This window comes from Lichenostomus cassidix, chromosome 2, assembly GCF_008360975.1.
Source record: "Lichenostomus cassidix isolate B80296 chromosome 2, HeHo_3.0, whole genome shotgun sequence".
NCBI lineage: Eukaryota > Metazoa > Chordata > Aves > Passeriformes > Meliphagidae > Lichenostomus > Lichenostomus cassidix.
The window spans coordinates 121744664-121756006 of NC_139482.1; positions in this window are offsets into that span (position 1 = coordinate 121744664).

Sequence of the window (11343 nt, forward strand, 5' to 3'; positions counted from 1 at the left end):
ATTTATCTGAATCCTCATATTTGACATCTTTTGAAAATATTTTAGCTTTAGAAAGATTTTATTTCTTTAGTCTTCAAAAAATATAAAATAATAATTTTTGGAGAAGGATTTAGCTAGACTTGGGAAAAAAACCCAAAGAGAGCAAGCAGGACTACTCTTATAATTGAATTATATTGTTAGACATTTTATACATAGCACATTATGGGATATAAATTTTCTTTATAAGGGTGGATTGTAGTCACTCAGGTCCTTCTGTATGCTTTTTTTAGTGTATTTATTTGTAATATTAATAGGCAGAAACTAATCCTCACAGCTCCTCCTTCTTCACTGTTGCTTTGAAGTTTTATTTAGAAGTTTAATAAATGTTCATTGGTTTTCTTTCCTAAGCATTGTTAGAATATTAGAAAATGCCACTTACAATTTCGGAGAATTTATCTGGGTTTTGTAAATAAACCAGTCATATTGGTTAGAGCTTTGGTGCTTGAGTTTCAGGCAGAGGGAAGAATGGAGACATTTTTCCTCCTCTGGTGTTTAAAAGATGTCTGACATCTGACAGCATTGGACAGTCCACTCAATAGAGCTAAGACACTAAAGTCGGCTTGTAACTACAGTTTATGACCATATTGTGAGATTCAAGGGTACTCTACAAAGCCCTTAGAAAGCTGAAACTGTATTTGGATTCGGTGTTGTTACACAAGCTGAGCACCCCACTCCATCTGGCCACTGTTTGGTTTCCAACAGGAGAAAAGTGGAAGGCCAAGAAAGACACTGGTGTGGATGATGTGGGCAACATGGAAATTTTAAAAGTACATTTTACCTTGATATGTGGACTCTATTTACTGCAGCAGATTCAATTTTCAGGAATGCCTGGAAAAGGGTCTACACATAGTTTTCTCTTTTGCAGAATGAGAGTTGGGAAGATCCTGGGCATGTATCTGTGTTATGTTTTTAAGAGAGCAAAACACATACGCAAGAGAGTGAAACTTCATTCCCCTTTTCTTAAATTCTTTTAAGTATCTTTTCACTTAGAATAATTCATTGGTTTAGTTGTTTATTAAACAAAACAGTAGAAATAGTAGAGGATAGAAAATATTCTAATATGTGCTACACATGAACTGAGCATAAATGGAAGTTAGTAACATAGTAGAAGAAGCAGACATAAAGCAAGAACAAGGAAAAGGGTTGAATGTAAGGCTTGATTTTTCTTCTGCTGTTATTTAAACCTTTCCTACTATCTTTACCACTTCAAAAGTAGGTCCTTACTGAATTTCTGTGCAACACCTAAAACCTTATCTGGTACCTGCATTTGAACATTGTACAGGGCAAACAACTACATGTGCAAAACATTTCATGAAAGAAGAATCTTAAAATTTTTATCAAGAGGATTACCAACTGCATAAAAATGGAGATTGAAGATACCAGTCTCTATTCTCCAGTCCTACTCAACTTCCTTGAATTATAAACCTGTGTAAAAGGATTTGGGACACCTGAACAAAAAAGATAAATGGACAATTATTGCAGTTGTAAATGGAAACCATTTAGATGAGCCATCTGGCAAGTATGATTTTTGCTGCTTTGGTGGTACAGAGGGCAGAAACAAACAACATTTGTGGATAAATGTAAAAATTTGTAGGTATGCCAAAAGAATATTATTTATAGAGGAAATGTGACATGTCCTTTGAAACTGCTCTTGCACATCTAGCCTACTACATGAAATCAGTTCTAGGGAAAATGTGAGGTAGGTTTGCCACTAAGAATGAAGTGCAGCCTGACCTGGCAACCCTTGCTAGATTCCTTCCTTTGCTTTCTCTCTTCTGTCCCTAATAGATAGGTATACAAATTACAAATTACAGTACCAAAATTAAATGTCCAAACACCACCTGGCATGAGTCTGCATGTTGTCTAATTCCACTCTTGTGATGGTCCATGTAAAACTGTATTGATAGCACCATACATTGGCTAAGCGCACACAGCTACCTCTTCTGCCAATCCTTCCATGTCTCACGGAAATCAACTTACACATCTTCCTTTTATGCATGAAATTAATGTAGTGTTTGGAGGGTGAATGCTGTTTAAGATAACAGCTGAACTCTATTAACAGCTTTAAAGGTGGGAAGGAAATAGCACAAAAAGCCACATTACTTTGATGATGCTCTCACTGCTCAGCTGAAATGCAGGAAATGCAGCTCACAAAGCTGTTCAGAGACAATTTGAATGATTTTGTGAGTATTTTGATGCAAGTGGAGATAAAGACTCAGAACAAATCCATTTAGTGGAGGAGGAACTGCACAACAGCAAATCTTTTCCTCAGCTACCGAACATTAAAGCCAAAGTTCCTTTGTGTGTATGTCTACACCACAACTCATCCAACAGTATATATATATACTGTATGTTAGGTATACAGGCAGGATATTTCGGTCAGTATCCTAAACTCTTCATGTAAAGCCTGTTTTTTTGCTATGTGTCTGTACAGCAGATCCTATCTATGAGGCAAATAAGTAAGTGAAATTATGTCTTTAATTTGCTAAAACAGGTATTGTGCAAAATAGAAAATTTTGTTTCTCAAGAACAGTAGATGATTGTTTTCTTATACAATATATTAAGGTTTACATTCTCAAAGGGTTTTCTGGACTCAGGCCCAGAAAGCAAGTAAAGTATTTTATTGTAAGTTAAAATGGAAGTATTTTTGCTGTTACAAAAAATAATGAAGTATTTTGTCTTGTATCACTTCTCAGATTTGAACATAAAGGCACAAAAAATTCTAATTTTTATTAGCACTCAACAAAATAAAATTTTACCGTTTGTTGTGAACTTTTCACAGAAAGAAAATAAATTGGAAGTGATGCAATTGAATATAACTTAGATCCAGTAGACAAAGATGAAGAAGAAATAAGACAAATGTAGAAAGTATTACATTCAATGATGCATCAAATGCTATAATCTCTTATTGTTGACTCAGTTACCCTTGACATCTATGGAAGCTGGTCTTCAGTATCTCCCAGGTGTTGAACTCCAAGAAGGTAGAGAATAGGCAAACAGAAGTAAGAAGAGATATTAATTGACAAAGTAGTTCTACCAAAATATTAATTTGTTACCTTTCAGTTGGAAAAAAGAGATAACATTCTCCCAGTGGAGAGCACAGTGATGAACCTACACAGAAAAGAAACAGATCATTAAAAGGACACATCTAGATGCTATAAACTTTTACATATTTGACTGATGACTCTCCTGTAACCTAATCTAGAGTTGGTGCTGTCTCCTCACAGGCATGTGTGAGTCGAATTTCCAGGAGGTGTAAATTATAGAAACCAAACCTCTCACTTCTACCCATTGTTATATTAAAAAATATGGATAGAGACAGGTGCATCCCCTACTGCATCTTTCTGTGTTTGATGTGTGACGCACAATTGTCAGTGCATGTTTGGAGATCCTGGCGCCTGTCTGCTGAAACACTCCTGAAACTTCTCAGGACACATGGCTGATAGGATGGTTGCTATTTAAATCCCAAGTTCTCTTAGACACAAGCTGAACATTGTCATGCTCTGGTCTTCCAAAGGAGCTTTACTTTGGGATATGCATAGTACCAGACTAAGGGATATCTAAGAAATTCACTGTAATATTAAAGTTACTGGTAGAAAGCAAGGTGCCTACATATGCCATGGGAATTTTGCATCATTCTCTTGGATTTAGGTGCTGAAATACTTTTGGAACATATTCGTAGAGCCTGATTGTTTCTGTTTGAGAACTAATCACATTTATCTTACCTAGTCTTTTTTTGTGAATAGAAAGTTTTTAAAAAGTTCTCCCTTAAATATTCCTGGGAAACTACTAATTTCTACATATCTGCTTTCCACCCCCATATAATAACTATGAAATTTATCCAGTAACTGCTGGCCCAAAGTTCCTGAGAAGAGCAAACTCTGCTACATATTTCACCATCTAAGGTGTAGGAAGAAAGACAGTGTAATAATATATTCAGAACTTTACTTTGTTTTGTCCTTTACACAATTTAAATTGATTATTTTTGCTAGTTATTGGCTGATTATTCATATTGTGTTTCTGGTGAGTTTGGATTCATTAACTAATATACAGATTCAAGACCTGGTGTTAAATTAAATTGGAATATAACTGAAATAAGCAATCCACAATAATATCATACCACATAAAGATGACTAAATAATGATACTATCAGAGTTCAAACAAATATATTTCGTTGGAGTTTTTAATTTCTCTCACAAAATAATAAACCATAATTTTTTCTTATTGAGTTTTCTTTCTGGCAGGTGATAAAGGCCCCGTTCAAGAGAGGAATCTGTAGTGTCAGCGCGTTCCCATTTGCCCAGAAGCCTTTACTCAAAGAAATAAAATGGTTAAGTAAAAAGCAAAAAGGCTTGGAACTGTTAATGGAAGCAACTACAAAATTTGGAAGTACAAACTATTTCCACATTAATGCTATCTCAGTATTTTTTTCTTTTTCATACACACAAGGTACACTTCCTGTTCTCCATTACAAATTAACAAAACTTTTTTTTGTTCTAATTTCTGGATAGTGAAAAAACTATCAGTTGCACATTGTGTTTCTTATAAGATTTCTCAACTTTGAGCCAATTATTAAAATAACATTAATCTATTTTTGTTTTAAGAAGTGAAGCACTATTTCAGCTTACACTGTCTCTGTATAAGTAGCTGTCAGTTCAGCTAACATCACCAACAATGTATTTTTCCTGCATTGTGATTTTTTTAGGCATGACAGTTTTCTCATTGCATTCAACTACCCTTAATTATTAGAAATAATATGTGCTGTACTTAGAAATAAACCTATGCATATAATACTTCATTAGAAATATTTAAGTTAGAATTAGTTAAGTGATGGCTCACTAAAAAGAAATGTCTGGATTTATAATTTATTGAGTAAAGCCACCATAGAAATATATTATGCTTTTATGACTATTCCACATTTAAAATGGAATGATTAGTTTATTTCAAACTACCATTATTTGAAGAGCATTTTGTGATTCCTGTTCTGTTAGTATAGATTTTTTTCCTAGAAAAATTAGCAAGATTTGTATCTAGCATAGGATTTTGTTGTTACTAGTAGGATGAGTGATCAGCAGCCAGACATTGGACCTGTATCTCTTTCCTGTCTTCTGCAGGTGTCTATTGGCATATAGGAAGTAATTTCTTCATAGCACTCAAATTATTTTACTTGGTTTGGATAGACAATCTTGTTGACTGGTTTCCCTGACACTGACATGAATCAACAAGGACACAATCCATCCTCTGTGCATGAATCTGAGGTGGTCATCACAGTGAACTGTTTATTATGCATTACCACTTACTACCTAAATGTGAGAGAGGAGAGCCAATGTCTTGTTGTCTCAGATTCCAAGCTAGGTAACAAACTCAGACTCCTGGTTCCAAGAAACAAGGATCATGAATCTTGCATGCAAAATATCCTGCTAGTGTTTTCAGGGCATAATACCTGTTTAAATTGTCATGACACAAATCAAATCAACTTGCAGGCATGGTTGGAGGTTTTGGTATAATAAATCTTAGGACCCTTTTGTTCAGGTTTTAATAAGTTACCTTTTCATTTAGGCTGAACTTTCTTTACCATCAATTTAATTTATTGTTTAGTTTTCTCTCATTTTAATGTCCTACATATACAACACCTTCTCCAGTATTTTACCTTTAAATCGTTTAATTGCTTCCAAAGCAGTTGTCACATTTTACCTTAGTTCCAACAACATGTCTACTTGAGACTCTAACACCTAAATAATTTCCTCTTTGTTCTTTGGTTTTAGTCTTAGTGGGTTTACACATTAGAAACATTTTCTCTTTCTTCTTAGTATCTAGGGGTTCTAATCAAGTACTTGTGAAACTGTTGTGTCCTTCAGTTTTAACTGCTTTACTTGGTTGGCTTTACCTTGAAGACTTTCAATTCTCATCAGCTTTTCAACATATAAATTAAATGTTTCACCTGAAATTTGATTGAACATAGATGCTTTCAATACCTTTACTCATTATCTGTTAAGTATGTTCATTAATCAACATTTTCTATTTTAAATAAAAATGTATTATTCTGACACTTGTGATTATGGTCTCCTAGCAACTTTCTCAAACTGATCCTTTTCATTTCAATGGTCTAGGGCCAGAAAAGAATGAAGATAACCCTAATTCTGTATGTGGTTTAATCCTTTTCTCCATGTGGTATAACTTTAATTTGTTAAAGGAGCTGATATCTGTAATTTCATTGGACTAATGATAAAGTACAGTATTAAACTTCCATTCTACATGTCAATGTAACATATATCACAGAAAGAAAAATCTCTTCCCACATATTCACTTGGAGCCCACAGTTAGCAGGCTGATTGTTTTTCACACAGAAAACTCCAGCAAGGCATCTTAAAGGTAAAACTTAATTCAATAGGTTTTTTCAATACCTCAGTAAGAATCAACTTTTTTTCATTTTACATGCTGCTCTCCTCAATCCAAGTGGCTGCATGAGGTAAATTTTCTTGTCCCCAGTTGCTAAGTGCCTTCTCCTTTTTCAAGTCCTCCTTAAGCTTTTCTCTGAAATTGCTTCCTCTTCTTTTTATTTCTGTCCATATGTCTATGGCTTTTTTTCTCCTGGAACATATTTTCGTGTCTTGTCACAGCTCATTCTTACAAAACCGTGTAAACTCTTCTCCTTAGGTGCCTGATCTTACAATCTCTGGCACCCTGGGGTACAGCTGTACTGCTTTCAGAAGAGGGAAGTCTGTAATTCTACAAGAGTAGATCTTAAAAATAATAGTTAAGAAGCCACCATATACATTTATATATGTATAAACTTACATATGAAGAAATCCATTCTTCCTTGCTATCAGGGTGCAATTTCTCATTTTTCACACCTGAATTTAGGACTGAACAGATCTGTGTTGGTTGGCCTTCTTTAGGACTTTCACCATTCATTTTCGACATCAAATAACATAGTATTTTTGTAGATACAGATACAAGATATGGCACTGAGAAAGTGCTCATCAAAACACTTTCAATCATTTACCAGCAGTTCTGGTTAACCAGGGAGGTCCGTGTCTACTGGCAAATGTGACACCCATCTACAAGAAGGGACAGAACAAGAACCTGAGGAACAACAGGTCTGACAGCCTGACCTCAATGCCAGGGATGAGCATGGAGCTGAACATCTTGAGTGCCATCACATAGCATGTGCAGGACAGTCAGGACATCAGGCCCAGCCAGCCTGGGTTTGTGAAAGGCAGGTCCTGCTTGACCTCATCCTGCCTGCTAGTGTGGCCTCACCTGGAGTCCTGTGTGCAGTTTTGGCTGCTACAATGTTAGAAAGACATTAAGCTGCTAGGGAGTGTCCAAAGGAAGGCAACAAAGATAGTGAAAAGCCTTGAGGGGTGACTGAAGTCACCTGGTCTGTCCAGCCTGGAGAAGATAACACTGAAGGGAGAGTTAAGGGACAGGTACCAATCTCTCCAGTGACAAGTGACAGCTGGCTGAACATGAGCCAGCAGTATGCCTGGCTGACCAAAAAGGCCAATGGCATCCTGGCTTGTATCAGAAATACTGTGGCTAGCAGGATTAAGGCAGTGATAGTTTCCCTGTATTTGGAACTGGTGAAGCCACATGGCAAGTGCTGTGTTCACTTTTGGGCCCCTCACTACAAAAATGACATTGAGGTGCTGGAGAGTGTGTCCAGAGAAGGGCAGCAGAGCTGGTGAGGGGTCTGGAGCACAACTCTTATGAAGAGTGGAGGGAGCTGGGGTTGTTTAGCTTGGGGAATGGGTAGCTCAGGGGGGACCTTTTTGCTCTCTATAACTCCCCTGAAAGGAAGCCATGGTGAGGTGGGGGGGTTGATTTCTTCTCCCAAACAACAAGTGACAGGATAAGAAGAAATGGCCTTATGTTGCACCAGGGAAGGTTTAGATTGCATATCAGGAAAAACGTCTTCATGGAAAAGGTTGCTAAGCATGGGAACTGGCTGGCCAGGGAAGTAGTTGAGTCATCATTCCTGGAGGTATATAAAAGACCTGTAGATGTTGTACTTAGGGACATGGTTTGGTGGTGTACTGGACAGTGGTTTGACAATGGTTGTATTTGATGATCTTAGAGGTCTCTTTCAGATTACATGATTCTTTGATTTTATGATTCTAGATTGAATCTTGATGGCTTTAGTTCACTGGTTCACACATTTGGAGAAATGTTCTCTCTATGCGAAGAATAGTAGAAATGGAGAAAACAAAATGGGAAATCGAACAGAAAGACTTAAAGCAATGCAGAACAACATTTACCTGCTGACTTAATCTGTGCATTTTGCTACTACCAGCTTCTTCTCTAAGGGCTACATTCAACCCCATCTTGGAGATATCAATGAAATTAAATCCTCCTAATGGAAAAAAAAAAAAAATTCTTTCTGGTTCCTGCTGCTTGCTAGCTACTATTCTGGTTTCTCTACTTCAAACTTTCTCTATACCTTTTCACTTTCATCTCAATATATTCCTTTGTCTCCTTTCCCTCCTTCAGCTATCAGAATTGAATTTTGTATCTGCATAAGTTAATGCAGTGGAAATATAGTAGGGTGGATTCTATATGCTATACAGAATAGAATTAAACAAAATTGCATACACTTGCAAGAAGTACTTTTTAGGTCCATCCTTTATTTCTGGCTCATTGTGAAAAAACAGAATTAAACGAACCCGTTAATTACTGATTCTCAGAAAAGTAAACTCTCATTTAGTTTTTTGGTTTTTTTTAAAGGAAGAAAACAAGTAAGTTTGTTAGACAATGAAAATTAGTGGCTATTACTTGGGAAATTTCTATATTTTGAATTGTAGATACAAGAAGAAAGGAATGAAAATAATGGAAGAAAGGAATGAAATAAGCAAGAAAGAAGAAAGAAAGGAGAAAGAATGAAGAAAAGAAGGAGAGACAACTATGTAACCCAGTTACATTTTGTTTAACCTCAAAGGAAGATTTTTCTCTCCCGCACTTGCTATGAAATCAGCATTGTGAGTAAGTTGATAGCCTGTACAGGAAAGGAAAGAATGGCAAGGTGATTACTTTATGGTTATTTCACAAAACTGATGAGACAGCAAATGATATTCAATCCTATTAAAAAGACTAAGCACAGCCTTTTTTCCACCCTTTAAAAAAATTCCTACATTCCTTGTGCTGGGATTGGATGATACGATTCTACAATTCAGGGAGTCTGCAGAACATCTGCAATGAAATTGGTTTTCTGTGGAAAACTGATGAATCACTTACTGCCAATGACTGGAAGGAAAAGTACTTGTTTATGCCCTTATGTAATGAATTTTTATGAGGTGAAGTTTGCTGTTTATAAAAAATATACTTTCAGTTGCTGTGGATGTAAAATAATAGAATTCAAAATTTAGACCACCACATTACTGAAAAGGCAGCCACTAACAGAGTATCATTTATTTACGAAATGCCGAAAAGGGGCTTTTACTTCTGTAATAGAATTAATATTTCCATCCATACTATAATGTCTTACAATGGAAAAAAAAACCCAGTTATTATATTAACAGTTACCTTTCTTAGCATATCTTAAAATAAAATGAATACTTTTACCAAAAAATATATATTCTGCTTCAAAAAGTAGATCTAAAACATCACGTTCGGGAGCAGTTCCTGAGATAACAAGCAGTGTCTCTGTAATGAGGGAAAATCAATTACATGTTTTTCTTTGCATGTCCACTAACAACCTCTTTTAAGCACAACTTAAACTGATAGTTCAGGGGTAAGAATTGTCCATTTCAATGTGATAAGTAATTTCTCACAATAATATGTATCTTAAGAGAGTCGTATGCCTGTAAATTAATTAGTGGAACTAATTTTAAGAATTCAACCAAAAAAACCATTTTATTCTTACATTCAGTGGGATTTGAGTTTGATTGCTACATCTTTTAATTTCTTTTAGAATCTTGAGACAATTCAGTAAAAGATTTCACTGCTTGAATGCTATTTCTTTTTGGATCCTGTCATGTATTTCCAGGAATAGCTGTAGGTTATTGGAAACGTGCAGATATTTATTTTTAATGACTAATGCATTTTGTATTTCTTCAGCAAAAGCTGTTTTGCTGTGTGTGTGTGGAAAACATTCAAGTGCCATTTTCTTCATACTTCTAATCTCCATGTCCTGACATCTATATTGGTTCTGCAAGTATGGCTAATGCACCAGTTTTTCTTGGATCAACTTACATTTTAATGAAGATGAGTTTTTGTGGCACTAAGCAATGACACAATGAGCAAACCAGGCCCCTTTGTGCCTTGCCAGCCTACCACCTTTGAAATTGTTGCATGGGACTGCTGTCAGTCGCAGGGATTGTGAAAGGATGTACCTTCTGCAATGGCCAGGTTTGCTTAGACCAGGAGACAACCAGCCAAACACAACTGAACTGTTATCCTATTTCCCACCAAGCAAGTAATAGAAGCTGTGCCACTTGGCTAATTGCCCATCTTATGCTTGCACTTGCAGCATGCAATTCAAGCATTGCTTTTGGAGAAGAAATATAACATGCCACATGGGACCATTTTGCCCTCTGTATATGGGATGAACAGCACTGAGTGCAGTTTTTGTACGGAACAGGCCTTCTTTCAAAGCTTCATATTGTTTATCCTGCAGCCACATTTCTCTAGAGTCCTGAGTCCTGTGCCCAGCATCCCTCAATGCCTCCACTTTTTCCCCATTCTTATCCTTTACAATACGGAATAAATCAAGGACAGGTTGTTATTATTGGTAGTGTAGCAGTCATGGAGATGTTAGAACCCATTATGAAAACTATCCTGAAGTGATGGTAATTATGTGCTCTCTGAATCTAACTTTCAACCATATGACTTTATTAAGTGGGGCAATCCATGGGATCCACAATCTTTGGTAGGAGTCTGAAGAAAAAGCAGCTGGAGTTAGAAGTTATCAGTAAATACTACACACACATCACAGAAGCTTTTATTAATTACAGAGAGACTGTTTTGTGGATATTACAACTGGCTATGGTAGTCACTCATATGAGAAACTTACCTATTTAAGTGCAAGCAGACACAAAAGCATTTTAGGAAAAGCTTAATTAGCCCTGGGTCTGCATTATGCACACTGCTTCTTCTGCCTTGTCACAAGCCATGCATCTCTACCCAGGTAATTGGCTCTCACATAGTATGTTCATAGTTTCTGTTGTGGTTTAATGCACCTGAAATTAAGATGAAGATCATCAGTGACAAACTGGATGTCAACACCCAGAATACCAAGCCTGTTGGCCTTTACTGCACCATGCACAACCATGACTAAAGACCTTATATCAAAACTGGGTATAATAG